The sequence below is a fragment of the Pleurodeles waltl genome, chromosome 10 (assembly GCF_031143425.1).
Source record: "Pleurodeles waltl isolate 20211129_DDA chromosome 10, aPleWal1.hap1.20221129, whole genome shotgun sequence".
NCBI lineage: Eukaryota > Metazoa > Chordata > Amphibia > Caudata > Salamandridae > Pleurodeles > Pleurodeles waltl.
In genome coordinates, this window is record NC_090449.1 from 1,047,296,290 (window position 1) to 1,047,311,628 (window position 15,339).

Genomic DNA, 15,339 nt, shown 5'->3' on the forward strand with positions numbered 1-15,339 from the left:
ATTCCGTGAAGATAACTCTTCTGCCTGTGCTGCCTCCTCAGGAATTAAGGATGAGCCAGTAACACCTACTGGTTGGATACCCAGGATTGGGGATCTAGTGCGTGAAAAGGTCGCAGTTAAAAAAGAATTTGGTCCTTCGTATCGAGCACCTGTCCCTGTGTTGGGAGTAAGCGTCACAAGAACTGTGATTTTACCGCCGCTGCGAGGGGCCAAAGGAAATCGCTTTGTTTCCATTGATAATGTCAAGTTACAACATGTGGCCGATTCTGCACAGCAGACCAAGAGGGACACCCAGTAGTTCCGGAATCCCTCTCACTACTGGGGAAGAAGTCCCGCTGCAGGTGATTTTCACCGACACTGTTTCCTCTCCGAGCTTGGGGAGGGTGGATGATGATCTTGCAATTGTTCCACCGACGACGATTAATTTGGAATCTTTTGACCAACTTGCTGTACGTTCTACTGATGTTTCTGAACATGTGGTCTATAGCGTGCCAAGGCGAGAGCCTCCATCTGCTTCTTTGTTCACAGTTGCACCTTTTGCTAGAACTGCCTCTGGCTGCTTCAACAACACTGATACTGATGTGTCCGGCTCCTCGTCCTCGATGTCTTCTGTCCACTGTCCACGTAGGATGCTGGATTGGCTTAAACGCACATATTTTGTTTTTCCTTGGAACTATTTGTGGCTGTTTTTGGCCGTGATGACTCTTTTATTGTGGTTGTGATTTGTGGTTACTTTTTTTCTGATAATACATGGTCATTTTCTTCCTGATCGATCTGACATTGAGCACCTGGAGACTGTGTTAAAACCGCATTTTTCGTCTCATATGGTTCGAAGAGACTTGTCCACAGTAAACATTTCTGCTATACCAATTCCGGATGGGATTTTGTGGGATAAAATAATGTTTGATGTATATGGTCCCACTGAATTGATTCAAATACCGTATGTCCTCAAATTATCAATGAATGATATTGTTATACCTGGCATTGTTTCTGATGATTGGGATGTGAAGACAGTAGATTCTATGCTAACGGATTTGCAATATTATACTGTCTATGACGATGAAGATGCTTACCTATTTAGAGATAATCATGGTGACATGTTTTGCTACAACTATTATGGACACCACTTTATTCATAAAGCTAGTAGCCCTAAGTCCATATTTAATTATGTGCAATGGGAACATTGCTCGACTCCTCCACAAGGGAGTTCGAAAACGTATTATGATAAATTTGCATATTTTTCTGGCCATGATCAACGAAATGCTAAGTCTTACTATTTTAAAGTTGCACCGTATTCCAATAAGCAAATCTTATTGACCAATACTAAATTACTGTATTCAAATTTGTTTGTATCTAAACTTTCGGTCGAGGGGTATGAATACTGGTTTAAAACTGTTGATTTGAAAAGTGTTTGGGGTTCAAAAAATTGGCAAATTTGAGGCAGGGACACGTTAGTTAGAGCATGTATTATCCCTGTGCAGATGATTTTCCTCAATGACACAGTACAACAGACTAGCTGTTTGGGCTTAGCGACAATTAGAGAGTTGACTTTGCCTAGTATACCTGTCCCTTCTAAATTGAGAGATTGGCAACATTATGTGAATGCTACCTTTAGTGAATTTACACATTGGGTCCAGAATGGTACGCTTAACATTTCATCGTTACATCCAGGCGGGTGGTTATTATGGCCTGTAGACACTAATGTGTGTCATCAACGTTTTGTCACCTCTTCAGGGGGGTTCAGGGCTAGTAGGGCAGACCCTCGTTATATTTCACCAGAACATGCTGATATTATAACTACATACAGTGTGGGGAAGCTTTGTCAGCAATGGTTGAAGTCATCCACGCTGAATGCAGTTAAGTCACATCTCACGTTACTGTCTAATGATACTGATTTACAAGATTTTTTGTCGGGTCCCAAAGTACCACGGAAGAAAAGGTTCTTATACGAAGTTTATAATGAGATTTGGAAGCTTTCACAACAAGAGGCTGCAGCCCGGTTGAGGCAGATTGATCAGGAAAACCTGATGCAGACTTTGGGCCTGATTCTTACCTTGGCGGGCGGTGGAGGCCGCCCGCCAAAGTACCCCCGCCAGAACACCGCACCGCGGTCGTCAGACCGCTGCGGTGATTCTGGGATTTCCACTGGGCTGGCGGGCGACCGCCAAAAGGCCGCCCGCCAGCCCAGTAGAAATCAACCTTCCCACGAGGAAGCCGGCTCCGAATGGAGCCAGCGGAGTGGGAAGGTGCGACGGGTGCAGTTGCACCCGTCGCGTATTTCAGTGTCTGCAAAGCAGACACTGAAATACAAAGTGGGGCCCTCTTACGGGGGCCCCTGCAGTGCCCATGCCATTGGCATGGGCACTGCAGGGGCCCCGCGACACCCCATACCGCCATCCTGTTCCTGGCTGGAGACCCGCCAGGAACAGGATGGCGGTATGGGGTGTCAGAATCCATGGAGGATTCTGATGGGCAGCGGAAAACCGGCGGGAGACCGCCGGTTTTCCGCATCTGACGGCGGCCAAACCGCCGCGGTCAGAATGCCCTGCGGGGCACCGCCGGCCTGTCGGCGGTGCTCCCGCCGACCCTGGCCCCGGCGGTCTTTGACCGCCGGGGTCAGAATGACCCCCTTTGTCTGTTGTTGATAATGGCATGCATACCCTTTCTGACCGTGTTTACACAATTGACAGCATTGTTTCCTCTGCCATTGACATTATTAAATCGGACATGTCTTCTTTGTATCATGGGCAGAGTCAGACGCGGTCCATCATGCAGCTGGGTTGGACTCTTCAGACCTTGAAGGCGGGTCGCATTCCATGGCAGCACGTTCGTGCCAGAGAGATCTTTATCTCTTTTAATTTGACTCGTCAGCAACAACTGATGGCTAAAAAGGAAGCAACATATGTTATGTTGAATATTGAGAAATTAGAGAAACTGCCTTTCACGGTAGCTGAGATTCCGTCAGCTGAGTGGTTGATTCATGGGGTTATTAATTTGCCTATCTCCACTTTGCAATTTACTTTGTGTTTGAAGCACATTCCGGTGGGTAGATATGAACTATTGGGAGACAGTTACATACACAAGGTGTGGGAGCTTCCCTTTCAGTACAGATGTGTTAATGGTTTGAGGGAGGTTTTTCTTAGCGGCAGCGAATGCGAAGCTTCTGTCAGCCATTCAATGGTTTGTAAACAGCTGTCCTTGCACGGGGCGTGTAACGCTTCGATTGCTAACTTAGCTTGTTATCTGAAGGGAGTTCCAGTCCCGATTATTAAAAACACTTTCCAGGTGCTTTCTAACGGCAGTTACATTGTTCTTAACAGCGAACGTTGCTGTGGCATGCGTGCCGGAATAGTTTACATCGTTGTTGTCAACAAGGCCGTTACGTGCTGCGGGAATGTGTTGTTTCCCCCCACTCAAATTAGGGAGGTAGCAGACATCTGGCCTCATATTGCTACTTCCAAGGTTGATTTCGACAAGTTGAGTCGGCTAAAAGCTTTATTGTTTCAAAAGCATGTGGCCCTTACATCTGCTAACGAGACCTACGCACTTCAAGTGGCAAGGTCATCGGCGGAGATACAGTCCCTTTTGAATACTAACTTTCGAAGTCACTTCGGTGAACTTGTGGGACGTATATTTAATGTATCCAGCACTGCTGGTATTGTACATTTTTTCAAAGCCGTTGGTGTTGGTTTTACTCACACCTTCTCTTCAATATTCGGTTTGATACCTTCGGCTATACATTCTATTTTCGGAAGCATTTTTGGGGGTTTCCCCGATTACTTTAGCTTTATTGGCTGGAGTTTTGCTGTTGTTGCTATTTTTTCGCAATGGCTGTCCTGTCACGACAAGATCCTGTATTACTGCTCCCGTCAGCGCAGCTGTGTCGTGAACGCATGATGCAACATATTGGAGCAACACTCCTGGGACATTTGGAGTATGACTGGTCTCTGTCATTTAGACCGGTTTTGGATTGTGTGCAACCCGTGTTTCGATGCCTTTGGTGCTCGTTTGACCATGCACTGGCTCTCTGTCTCTCACTGCAGCGCTCTCCAATGGTCGATACTGATCTGTTGATGTTCCCGATTAGGGCTCATTCCCAGACTTGTGCACTACGGATGCGCTTGCTTCGTGAGGCGGTTTATGAGATTCCCTTCCTGGAGGAAGATGGTATTGTCTCTTTCATAGGCTGTGCACGGGGTGCCGCCCTGAATGGTTTTGGGGCTTTGGACCACACCTGCTCCATGGTACTTTGTGGCGTGGATCTTCCGGTATCAACATATATCGAAGTAGAGGAACTCCTGCGTTCTGTTGCTTCTGTTTGACGAGTGGATTTTTTTTTCCTTTTTACGAAATTGACACAATATTGAATTTGGTTTTATGGTCACATGTTGCCTAAATTTATGACTTTGTTGTCTTCTCACCTTGACGAAATATATGATTTTTATATTGTTTATTTCTGGGGCATCGTTTTATATTATTGGAACCACTTGCTACAGACAAGGGGAGGGTGTAGTGTGGTCAGTTTTACGTATTCGTTGCGCTTTAGCTTCAGGCTTTAGGCCTTTATGTACTTTGCCCTGAATATATTTTATTCATTTGCTGACAGCTTAGAGCCTCTGTGCACTTTGCTCTACATGCTTTTTATTAGGCTTCGTACTGTTATTTTTCGAATAGCCAGTTCTACGGTGTTGTTTTTTTATTCATATCACACTGTTTTGCCTACTTCAGCACTGGAGTTCTCCATAACATTTACTCTGTGCTTCAGTCAAGGATACAGTCTGGTACATTGCCGATAGACGTGGAAGGAGTTTAGACTTGGCATTCCTGCGTAGGGACATTTTGTGATCACGATGACATGTTAGTTATAAAATCACTGCCTTATCCCAATACACGCAAGAGGGAGATTCCGACCAGGGAACCACAACTAGACGCTGACTGCCTCGTTGCAGATGCTGAACCAAGATCACAGGTCTTTGCTCAGGTATGAGGGCTGATGTCTCCACAGTGATTCTAATAGGCAAGCTAGAAGCTTAACATGCTGTGCTCTAAATAGAACAAGCAGAGAGAGAGTAGAAACTGTTAGACAATATGATAGCTTTGTTCTTATGTTTTACTCTCTTGGTGACTATTTCAATCCTACTGTGTTGTATCGTTCTGGTTATTGCGGCTCACGCCTTAATATCTAAAATACAGTCGTTTTATTAAAACATTATATAAAACTTATACTGTCTTTGTCATTTGTATATGAGATCATATTGTAAATAAGAGAGTTGGTTTGGATCTGAGTAACCACGACTTCCCTGAGAAGTTCCAAAGATGTCATGCGCTCGGCTGCCAAATTATTCCTTCCACATGGGAGAAATAAGGCACTGCTAGTTAGCCGGAGCAAAAACCGGATTTAGGGTGACAGAGTTCTTTACACGTGGGTCAGACTCAGTCCCCCACACCGTTATCGATCCTGCTGCCTAGAAATCCAGTAGTCTCATTTAGAATAATGAGAGCCCACGCGACAGGGGGTGTGGCAGTCCTTTGTGTGGGGGCAGGCTACTGTCCTTTGACATGCAAGTGTCAGGCCCTCCACCCTCCGAGCCCTGGAAGACCCATTCAAAATGGAGCTGTATGCAAGCAAGGCTGAGTATCCTGTGTTTGGGGTGTGTCTGGGTGAATGCACAAAGGAGCTGTCAACTAAACCCAGCCAGACGTGGATTGTAAGGCACAGAAGGATTTAAGTGCAGAGAAATGCTCACTTTCTAAAAGTGGCATTTATAAAATAGTTAAATTAAATCCAACTTCACCAGTCAGTGGGATTTTGTATCACCATTCTGGCCATACTAAATATGACCTTCAGATCAGCAGCTACCACTCAAACAATGTATGAGGGCAGCCCCAATGTTAGCCTGTGAAGGGAGCAGGCCTCACAGCAGTGTAAAGAGTTTTACACTACCAGGACATGTAAACTACACAGGTACATGTCCTGCCTTTTGCCTACACAGCACCCTGCCGTATGGGTTACCTAGGGCATGCCTTAGGGGTGAGATATGTAGAAAAAGGGAAGTTTTAGGCTTGGCAAGTACTTTTAAATGCCAAGTTGAATTGGTGTTGAAATTGCACACACAGGCCTTGCAATGGCAGGCCTGAGACAAGGTTAAGAGGCTACTTAAGTGGGTGGCACAATTAGTGCTTCAGTCCCACTAGTAGCATTTAACCTACAGGCCCTGGGCACATATAGTGCACTTTACTAGGGACTTATAAGTAAATTAAATAGTCCAATTGGGTATGAGCCAATGTTACCATATTTAAAGGGAGAGAGCATATGCACTTTAGCACTCACTAGCAGTGCTAAAGTGCGCAGATGACTTAAAACCAGCAAAAACAGTATCTAAAAAGTGGAGGGAGGCAGGCAAAACATTAGGGGTGACCACCCTAAGGCTGTCAGGACTAACACCAGGCATTCCCAGACTCAGCAGCCAACGCATTGTTCCTCAGAGGAATTTGGAACAGCCTTCCTTCACAAAACCAGGCCCCTCCACTTGGTGTTCTCTCTGTTTTCCTCTCATCATACATCTTGGTATTGTTGTTTGTACTCCTTCCTTTTGATGGGGCACTGCTGTCGCCGTTCAACTCTATTTCAACCAAATAAAATGTATTTTCAGTTAGGCAGTAGCTGAGGAAATAGGGAGACCCCCATGCCATGCCTGGCTCCCTGCGCCAACCGCCTGGTCCAGTCAGATCAGGATAATTGCTTACATTGTACAATTGAAATTCAGGCATTTCACGTGCTTAACCTGCATATTGGGTGTCTCATTTTTCACATGAATGGTTGGCACTTTAACAGCAAAATGCATCCTAATTCCTGTTGGCTGACTTGACTGAGGAGCCATACTGGGGATAATATCTGGGGAACATGATGTAGGAGCCACTCTTATAGCAATTGTGTCGGGCTAGAAACTGCTTAGCCAGGGCCAGTCTGAAACAGTCCTTGCTTGTTTGTTCTGCAAGCGCATCTGACATTGCTTCAAGCTTTGGGTGTGCAAGCTGTGGCTGGTTTACGTCAGTGGGTGCCTGTGGGCCCCACCAGTTTTTATTTTATGGGAGCAAAAGTCTTTGTCTCTAATTCAGGCAGTGCTGCGTGTTGCTGTGCGTTCAAAGACAGAGGTCAAATACCAGTCTGTATCGCAGTCAACCAGTAGGCTTGTAGAGCGCTACTTGTCAGCCGTGAAGGTATCTAGGCGCTGGTGGGGTCCAGTTGATTAGCCCAGTAGCAGGGCTTCAGGGACTTTCGGTACTCTGTAAGAGATGGGGAGGTCCATAGATGAAAGGGTAGCTGGTTCCATGTCTTTGCTGCTATGTAGGAGAAGGAACCACCTCTGCATCTGCTATGTCTGATGCGGGAGTGAGGGCTAGAGGAAGGGATGTGGAGCGGAGGTGACTGGTGAGCTGATAGAAGTTCAGGTGGTGGTTTAAATAGGCGGGTCTGCAGTTGTGTAGGGCCTTGTATGCATGGGGAAGGAGATTGACCTGGCATCTTTTCTGTACAGGGAGGCAGGGGAGTTCCCTTAGGGAGGGGGTGCTGTGGGTTTGTCTAGGGAAATCCAGGCCGAGTCTGGCTGCAGCGTACTGTACGCTCTGTAGTCATCAGAGGAGGTGAGCTACGATCCCGGCATAGATAGGGTTGCCTAAGTCCAGTCTGCTGAAGATGAGAGCTGTGGTGATGGTGTGTCTTGAGCTTTGGGGTAGCTATGTGACTATCGTACGAAGCATGCAGAGGATAATGAAGCAGGAGGAGGATACAGACTCGACCCGAGTTGTCATGGTTCGCTTGTTGTCCAGAATGATGCCTAGGTTCGTAGCTGGTCATTGAGGGTAGGACTAGGTCTGAGCGCCACCAGGATGCGTCCCATGGGGAGCTTCTGTTTCTTGCTTCTTATTCTTTTGACATGAGATTAGTGTTTAGTTTTATTTGCAAAGTGGGAGGAGTTTGTAAAATGAAGTGTGACAATCATGTTGTGAAAGTAAATGTAAATACCTGAATGAATGAACTTTACAAGTATTTCAAAATATATCGGCAGTTAGTAAAGCACAAACGAAGTGATTTTTTTATAATTCTGAATTGTAAATGAAGCAAAGATTTTAATGGGATAAAAAAGAAGTCAAGAAGCTTTAGTTGGTGACGCGCATATGACAAATCAGCTGAAACACAGTTTTCACATATTGTCCTTTGTGCGCCACATAGATCTCTAAAACTGTATATCTGTGCACATGTAATGGCCCTTTCAATGGTAAATGTCGCCAGTAAATGGCAGAAGGCTACCACACCACATGATGCTGTGGTAATATAGTTGTGACAATGTGCTCCAAAATACACCACCAGCTACATAATACACCATAACCATGAACAGGCACGGCTCATTTGCTACACTTGTTCTTTGTATTACGCTAGGATTTTTCACACTTCCTAGGACTTCAGTGATGTAACTGATGGTAGCACTCCCAATCTGAAAATTGTTCCAGTACCACTGAGGGCAGGCTAGCCCAAGCCACCAAGATGTCTCCAGCAGGAATAACCCTGGTGGTTCATCAACTGGCAGGTTCTGTGAATGCCAGGGCAGACAAACTCTGCTGTCGATGCCTAACAGATCACGAGTGGGGTCTGTTCGGAGGTGGCGCAATGACTCTTTCTAACATTACAAAAGAGGCCCAGCTAAAAGAACTACCAAAGGATGGATAGGAAAAAAAGATGTTCCTGTTAGAAAAACCCTCATCCACTGGGTTACCCCTTGGTGGCATGCTTCATCATTGGGTTTCTTCCCGTTCCGCTACGGAGCGGCGCGTGCTATGACCTACGGGATAGGTCCTTCTTCCTATCCATCCTGTGGTAGTTCTTTTAGCCGGGCCTCTTTTGTAATGTTATATGGGCTATAAGGAGGACAGACCCAGCCCACAACCTCCTTCTCCCTCTTTGTTTTTGTATACCTTTTCTCAGCCCAAGGTGTTACCATCTGCAAGTTGCAGGCTCCTTCGGTGCCCCTCCCCCTTGATCAAAAGTGCTCGGAAGCATTGGTAGAAACTGTTTTTGTTTAAGAGGGCAGTAATGTCTCAAGTAGGAAGCAGGATTGGACCTTCCCCCAGTTCTAGTTGCACCCCATATTTCTCAGCGGCCTTCATTATAAGGTGACCATACATCACAATGTCATCGGGGTGCAAAGGTCTTGAGGGGTACATCCATCCCTTCTTCAGGAGAATCCGTCTTGATGTCTTGCCATTGGCTCTCTGTATGTTCAGATCCTTCCTGCAACATTCCCGTTGCTTAATTTTCAGGATCTTCTTCAGAGACACCCTCCTGTTCCAGTTCTTCTTGTTGCTCAGGTGTTGTTGGGGGTTCCAATTCTTTGGTTTCCCCTTTGCTACTGTCATATGCGAACGCCTCTTTTTTACTTGTATAGTCAGTTATTTCTGAGTCTCATCCAGTGTGTTTTTTCGGGTTTATCTTTTGTTTGTGCTATTCCCTTTCAAGATTGACAATGGATAACTCGACTTCCGAGCCTTCTCCTCTAGCTCCCTCAGTGACGTTTTCTTCTTCGTCGCTGGAAAAACCCAAAGTCCTTCAGGGGTGGAGTGGGTTTTTGCCCTGCATGGTGTAGTGAGCCCACCTCTACTTATCTCTCGCCTTTAGTTTCTTTCGCTTAAAGTCTGCACAAGCCTTGCAGTCAACGCTGTTGTGGTAGAGCGGTAGACTTAGGTTACACTCTGTCTTTTTGGGCAAATTTATGGTGGCACCTCCTCCATTTTTTGGAGCAGGGATCACATGCCTGTTTGACACTCCTCCTCCAGTATCTTTTATCGGTGGTTTCTTCCTTGACAAAAAACTACTTTTTCCACCTTCATTAGTTTGCAGTTTGGAGAGTATTGGGTGATTGGAAAAAAAGAATCTGAAGATGGCATCCAATAGGAAGGCTTCCGGGCAGGGCTTATGACATCACAGAGGATGGTCCAAGCACCAAATGGTGGAGATTGTTGATGCCCCAACCAAAAAAAAAAAGAGGAAGGATTACTACTACTTTGGAGAATGCTGGTCCTAACCACTAGATGGCAGAATAATGCACAGCATGTGAATCCAGAGAAGACTCCTGCTTCAAAACCAAAGTTCTTGTGTTGCACTGCACTGTACTAAGATATGGCACCGCGGCCCTCTTCGCCTGTGCAAAAACAGGTTACTTAGCTCTACGCATACACCTTTCCACCGTTGTGCAAAGATGTGTGCTTGACGTCTGGTACTGATTTTGTTTTGAAAGGATCCTCCTTCCAGTACAAAATCCTTTGCCTAGAGAAACCTGAAAGCATTACATTCATGAGATGTATTGTGGCCCATTTTGATTTGTACTACTCTCCTCCTGATAAGTTTGTTTAATGATTTCAAGGTCAAGCAATAACACTGTTTTGAGTTGTAACAAATGTATTTGTTTTACTGCTTCTCGTGGGTTCCGTTGGACCATGTTTTGCCATACTCACTGAGAAGCTCAATCTTTGCTTTGTTTCCAAAATTTAGGGGTGTGGAATTCCTATAGGCCGACGCCCAGGGCATGTTGTATGGGGGTCAAAGACAACAAGTTTTCATATTCATTTTGTCCTTTGGAGAAGTAGGCCCAAACCCTTTAGCTGACAGTTACCATACCACTTTATGGAGCAGGGAAGGGCATTGTCTGCAGCTAAGGAAATATTTGTGTCTGTATATGTTAATGCTGGTCGAACATGTATTTATGGTTCATTAATGCAAAACGTTTATTATTGGTGTGAGCGCTCCAGTATGTACAACTGTGGAAAAATAAGGGAATTGCTAGTATTTAAACCCTACTATGATATGAGCCCTGCCATATTATAAGAGCACTTCTGAGAGACCGCTGCCATAATTTTGTGCCACACAACATCACACCAAGGGGACAAGTGGATTTATGAAGCAACCTGTCCCATGGACAAGTAAATATATTATTAAATTCCACACCCCTGCTAAATTATTTGTATACTGTACTGGCATGGATTGTGCAACTTTGCCTTAACCAGACAGTCATGTAGGCAGAGGTACACATAGGTCTTCTGCATACTTAAACTGCCACTACTGCAAGACATTCTGAGTGTGGGTTTCATCATAAAGGTTCAAAATCTGAATTGGAAATGAGGGTTGTTTACCATAAGCCTGAGATGTGTATTGTATTTGTTGTTCATAGGGATGTGGAAATAGGCATCCTATGGTTGCCATGTAGCCCACTTCTTTTACCTATGGGATGATGTCTTGCAGTGTAGTCGTCTTGAATGTTTGTGCGGGGATGAATTTATCGAGGAATCTCAGGTCTGTGGTGGGTCTCAACGGCATATCTCTTTTGGGGATGAGAAAGAAGATGGAGTACACTCCCTGGTTTAAAATCTCATTTGCTGTCTCCTATATTAATTCCTTCTGCAGGAGGTCCTATGTTTAATGTACTGACTGTCTCAATTTCCTTCCTTTGCAAACCCTTGTTTGGATTGATGTCTGGTGATATCTTTTCTAACTCTATTTAGTGTTTAGCACCCACTTGCTAGGGGCAATTTCCTTTAATTCCTGGAGGAAATCTCCCAGTCTGCTTTCTCCCAGGGGTCTAATGCCAGATGTTACCCCTTTGTGAGTCACTTGCAGGCTGTAGCTGTGTAGAAAGTTTATATTTTTGTGCATCAACAATAATGCGTACTATTCCGTTCCACATGAGTCTTCATATATAGACTGAATTAACATAACTGAACTTGAAACAAATTTCTTAGAATGTTTGTGTGCTTATTATGATTTAGTTAAGCCACGTTTTGTAAAACTCCATTTTGAACAAGATGGCTTCCATCTCTGTCCCTCCTGCTTTGCAGATATCCTCTACCCACAAGGTCCGCAGAGTCAAACTGATGACAATTATTTATTTCCACTGCAGTGCTTGTGCTATTGCTGAATCTTCTATGGTGCGGATGTAGAAATATGTGTCCATGTTTTCCGTTCCTTCACTTGTCTACTCATTCAGAGAAGTCTTATTGCTAAAGGTTTCATATTTGTTTGACCATCTCCGGGTGACATTAGCATAGAGGGTGTTCAATGATTTTTTAATACAATTAGGATGGTGCTTATGTGTTAAGGTAAAGATGTTTATTTTTGTTCTGGTGAGCTTAAGAAATGCTACTTTTGCTCACACCAAGACGAATGTGCAAAATGCTTATTTTCTATGCAAGAATTGTGTATTTAAGAAAAAAAAAAAGTGGGCCACAAGACTTTTCTATTCTACTAGGGATGCTGTTTCCTCTCTCCCCAATTTTGGTGCTCATTCAGGAGTTGGAATAATTTCTGATTTTGCCTAATATGTGTAACTCTGAATTTTGAGAGCCTTTATGGCACTTACTCTATCTCTTAATTCAGAATTTCTGTAATAAACTTCTTAAATTTGAATTAGTCTAGAACTCCTATATTAAGTGGTCCCTATTTCTTTGTGAGCTATTTCACTCTGCTAGCTTGATTTTTGGGGAGATGCTTTGATGCTTATACTAACCTGTGGGAGAAAAGCCTGAGTGTTGGGTTTTGCTCCTGAAGGTGACCCGCGTGGTCTGGCCTTTTTCCCCTAGGTATGCCATAAAAGGAATGCCTCGGCTGCGTTGCGTATTCCCATGGTGTTCTTGGTCCTTACAAAATCACCCCCCCCATGTATTTTGTGTTTGTTGTGGAATGGGATGGAAATTGGTCTTCTCAGTGCCTCTCCCACAACACCCCTAAATTGTAGGTCCCCGATTACCTTAGCCCTTTTATGGTCGTTCTTCATTTGTTGGAGACTCTGTCTGAGGGTGGTCCTGTGGAAGTTGGCACAGTGGCCCTTTTCGTGGCTGTGACACCTGTACCGAAGTCTACTGGCCCTTGTTCTTAATGTAGAGATCTTTGTTAGAGGGCTTGTGTTTCTTCTCTACCTTTGGTGTTACTGCTTTGGAGAGTACTGGCACTTTAAATGCTTATCACTGGCCAATGGTGCTAGGTACCATGTGCAGGAATACATGTCTCCTTCTGTGTTGTAAGAAGCATTTACAGGAAGCAAACATATCTCAGCCTCTTCTAGCTCTGATCCTAAAGTGACTGCTGCCCTTTTAATGATAGTGTTATACAGATTGTGACACGCTCTGGATGATGGCCTAGCAAGGTAGGAGCTGAATCCCTTCTCAGGAGTGTCTGTCCTATCATGTATCTCCATCCCCTTGGGGTGCCTCAAAGATGGGTTAGCAACATTGCCTATCCTCACCCTGAACTTCCACCTGCATCTGAGGTTCTGGAGTTGCTCTGGTTCTAGATTGACTTGGCTCCCCTTTCTGTATCTTACGCTTTGCTGGTTTTAGAGGGTGTATGAAAGACTGGAGATATTTGAATGGCAGTTTCTTCTGCAGTAAAATTGGCATTATGCCTCTGAGACCATATTTTGGTCTTTTGGTATTGATCACCTGTTGTCAGTATCTGCGAGCTGCTGTGCCTTTTTTTCTGGCTAACTCTTTTTCCCCTTCGACTCTTTGCTTCGTTGGTTCCCCTTTCAGAGCTGTGCCACAGTCAGGAGGTTTGTGCCTTCTGGTGTGTCTCTGGGCTTTGATCTGTGGAGTTCCTTTGTTTTGGGGTTCCCTACAACCACGGAGTGTTTCAGCCTCAAGGGTCGTTTTGGAAGTTTGAAACTTTTGGCTCATCCCCACTGCAGCTCAGTGGGTACATATCTTGTTGCATGGGCTCAGAATTTTTGTTGAAATAGTAAACAAGCATTATGCTGGGAATTATCAGAGAATTCACTCAAATCCTTATTTTCTTCAAGAGCTGCTTTTAACTCAATCTACTGTGTATGAAAAGAACCAGGCACGCTCTAGCTTCCCCTTGCCGAAGGATAAGAAATAACAATCAAAAAGTTGAGGAATCTAATTAAAATCCTTACACCTCCATTTAGGCAAGAAGAACATTTTACGAATAATCTTTAAATTTTGTATTTTACCATAAAGTTCAGTTATAAAATTTCTGTTTTCAGGACTTTCTAATTAAACAATTGAACAAGGATCCGGCATTATCCACAAACAACCTTTTCTTGATGAAACCTGATTGCTGAAATTCAGTTAGATTAGGCTGGAGACAGCTTGAGCTTCAGAGCAAGCAACTTAGCATGCAGGGTGCACTCCAAGGTAATTAATGAAATTGGTCTATAGTTCCCTATAATGACACATCTTTGCTTTTTTAAGACTAACACAGACCATCAAGAAGAGAACCCTCTAACTGAGGGGTCTTCGAACTGGGGTATGGGCCCCACTAGGGGGGGCCTCAACTGATCTCAGGGGCTGGGGAGGGCACCAGACTCTGGCCAAAAGAAGGATTATACTGCTAAGTGTTTTCATTTAGTGAGTGGCAGTAAGCCCCTCTGTAATGGGCCATCACTAACATCTTTTGTCATTTACAACCTGGACTTTAAATATTCTTCAAACCCCTCACCCACACTTCTAGAAATCACACTGTGAATACTTTTACACCCGAGTAAAGCCTGCCTGACCAGAATAATATGTTTGGCAATCATGTATTAGATTACAATTTTAAATCAGTAACAGAACTTAACTGCAATGTTTAAATACGTCTAGACCTATTTAAACACTGTCAGTTTAATAAAATAAATATAATTGTGGGCATGAACTTCTGCGAGGAACCTTCTGGAAGTGCATCTTTTCCCTTCTTTCATGAAGTCAGAGCTTTTGTAATCTCTTTAACAGTTAATCCTTTTCCAGAGGGAGTAAATAACAATCATTCAGTGAAGAATTTTAAAGTAATTTTAAGTAGCTCATACAGTGAGAGTACTTTCTTCTCGATAAAATTCCTCATAAAGTTCGAAATTACTATTGTCAGAATTTTAACTCTGTTGGCTCCACACTAGACTTGAGTAACCTCAACTGAACTCTTGTTTTTAATCTTCAAATAATTAGGTCATAATTTGCCCGTTGTGTTTTGTCCACCATTAACCTTGGCTTTGAAAATAATAACACAAGCACATTCTGTGGTTTTCTTGTTAAAGTATATTTTTGCCTTAACACATTCTTCAAGTACATATCACTCAGACGTAAAGTCTGAATAAGTTCTAAAGATTTCATATTCACCATAGTCTCTGTGAAACACTCAGTGATTACCTTTTTATGAGCAATATAATTCATAATGAAATCTCTATTAGAAACCTTAAAGGATTCACAAATGATTTGTACAGAACGACTAGAACTAATAAAAAAAAAAGAAAGCTACAGCAAAGCCTTCAAACTCAGATACAAATTGCATTTCCCACAGCA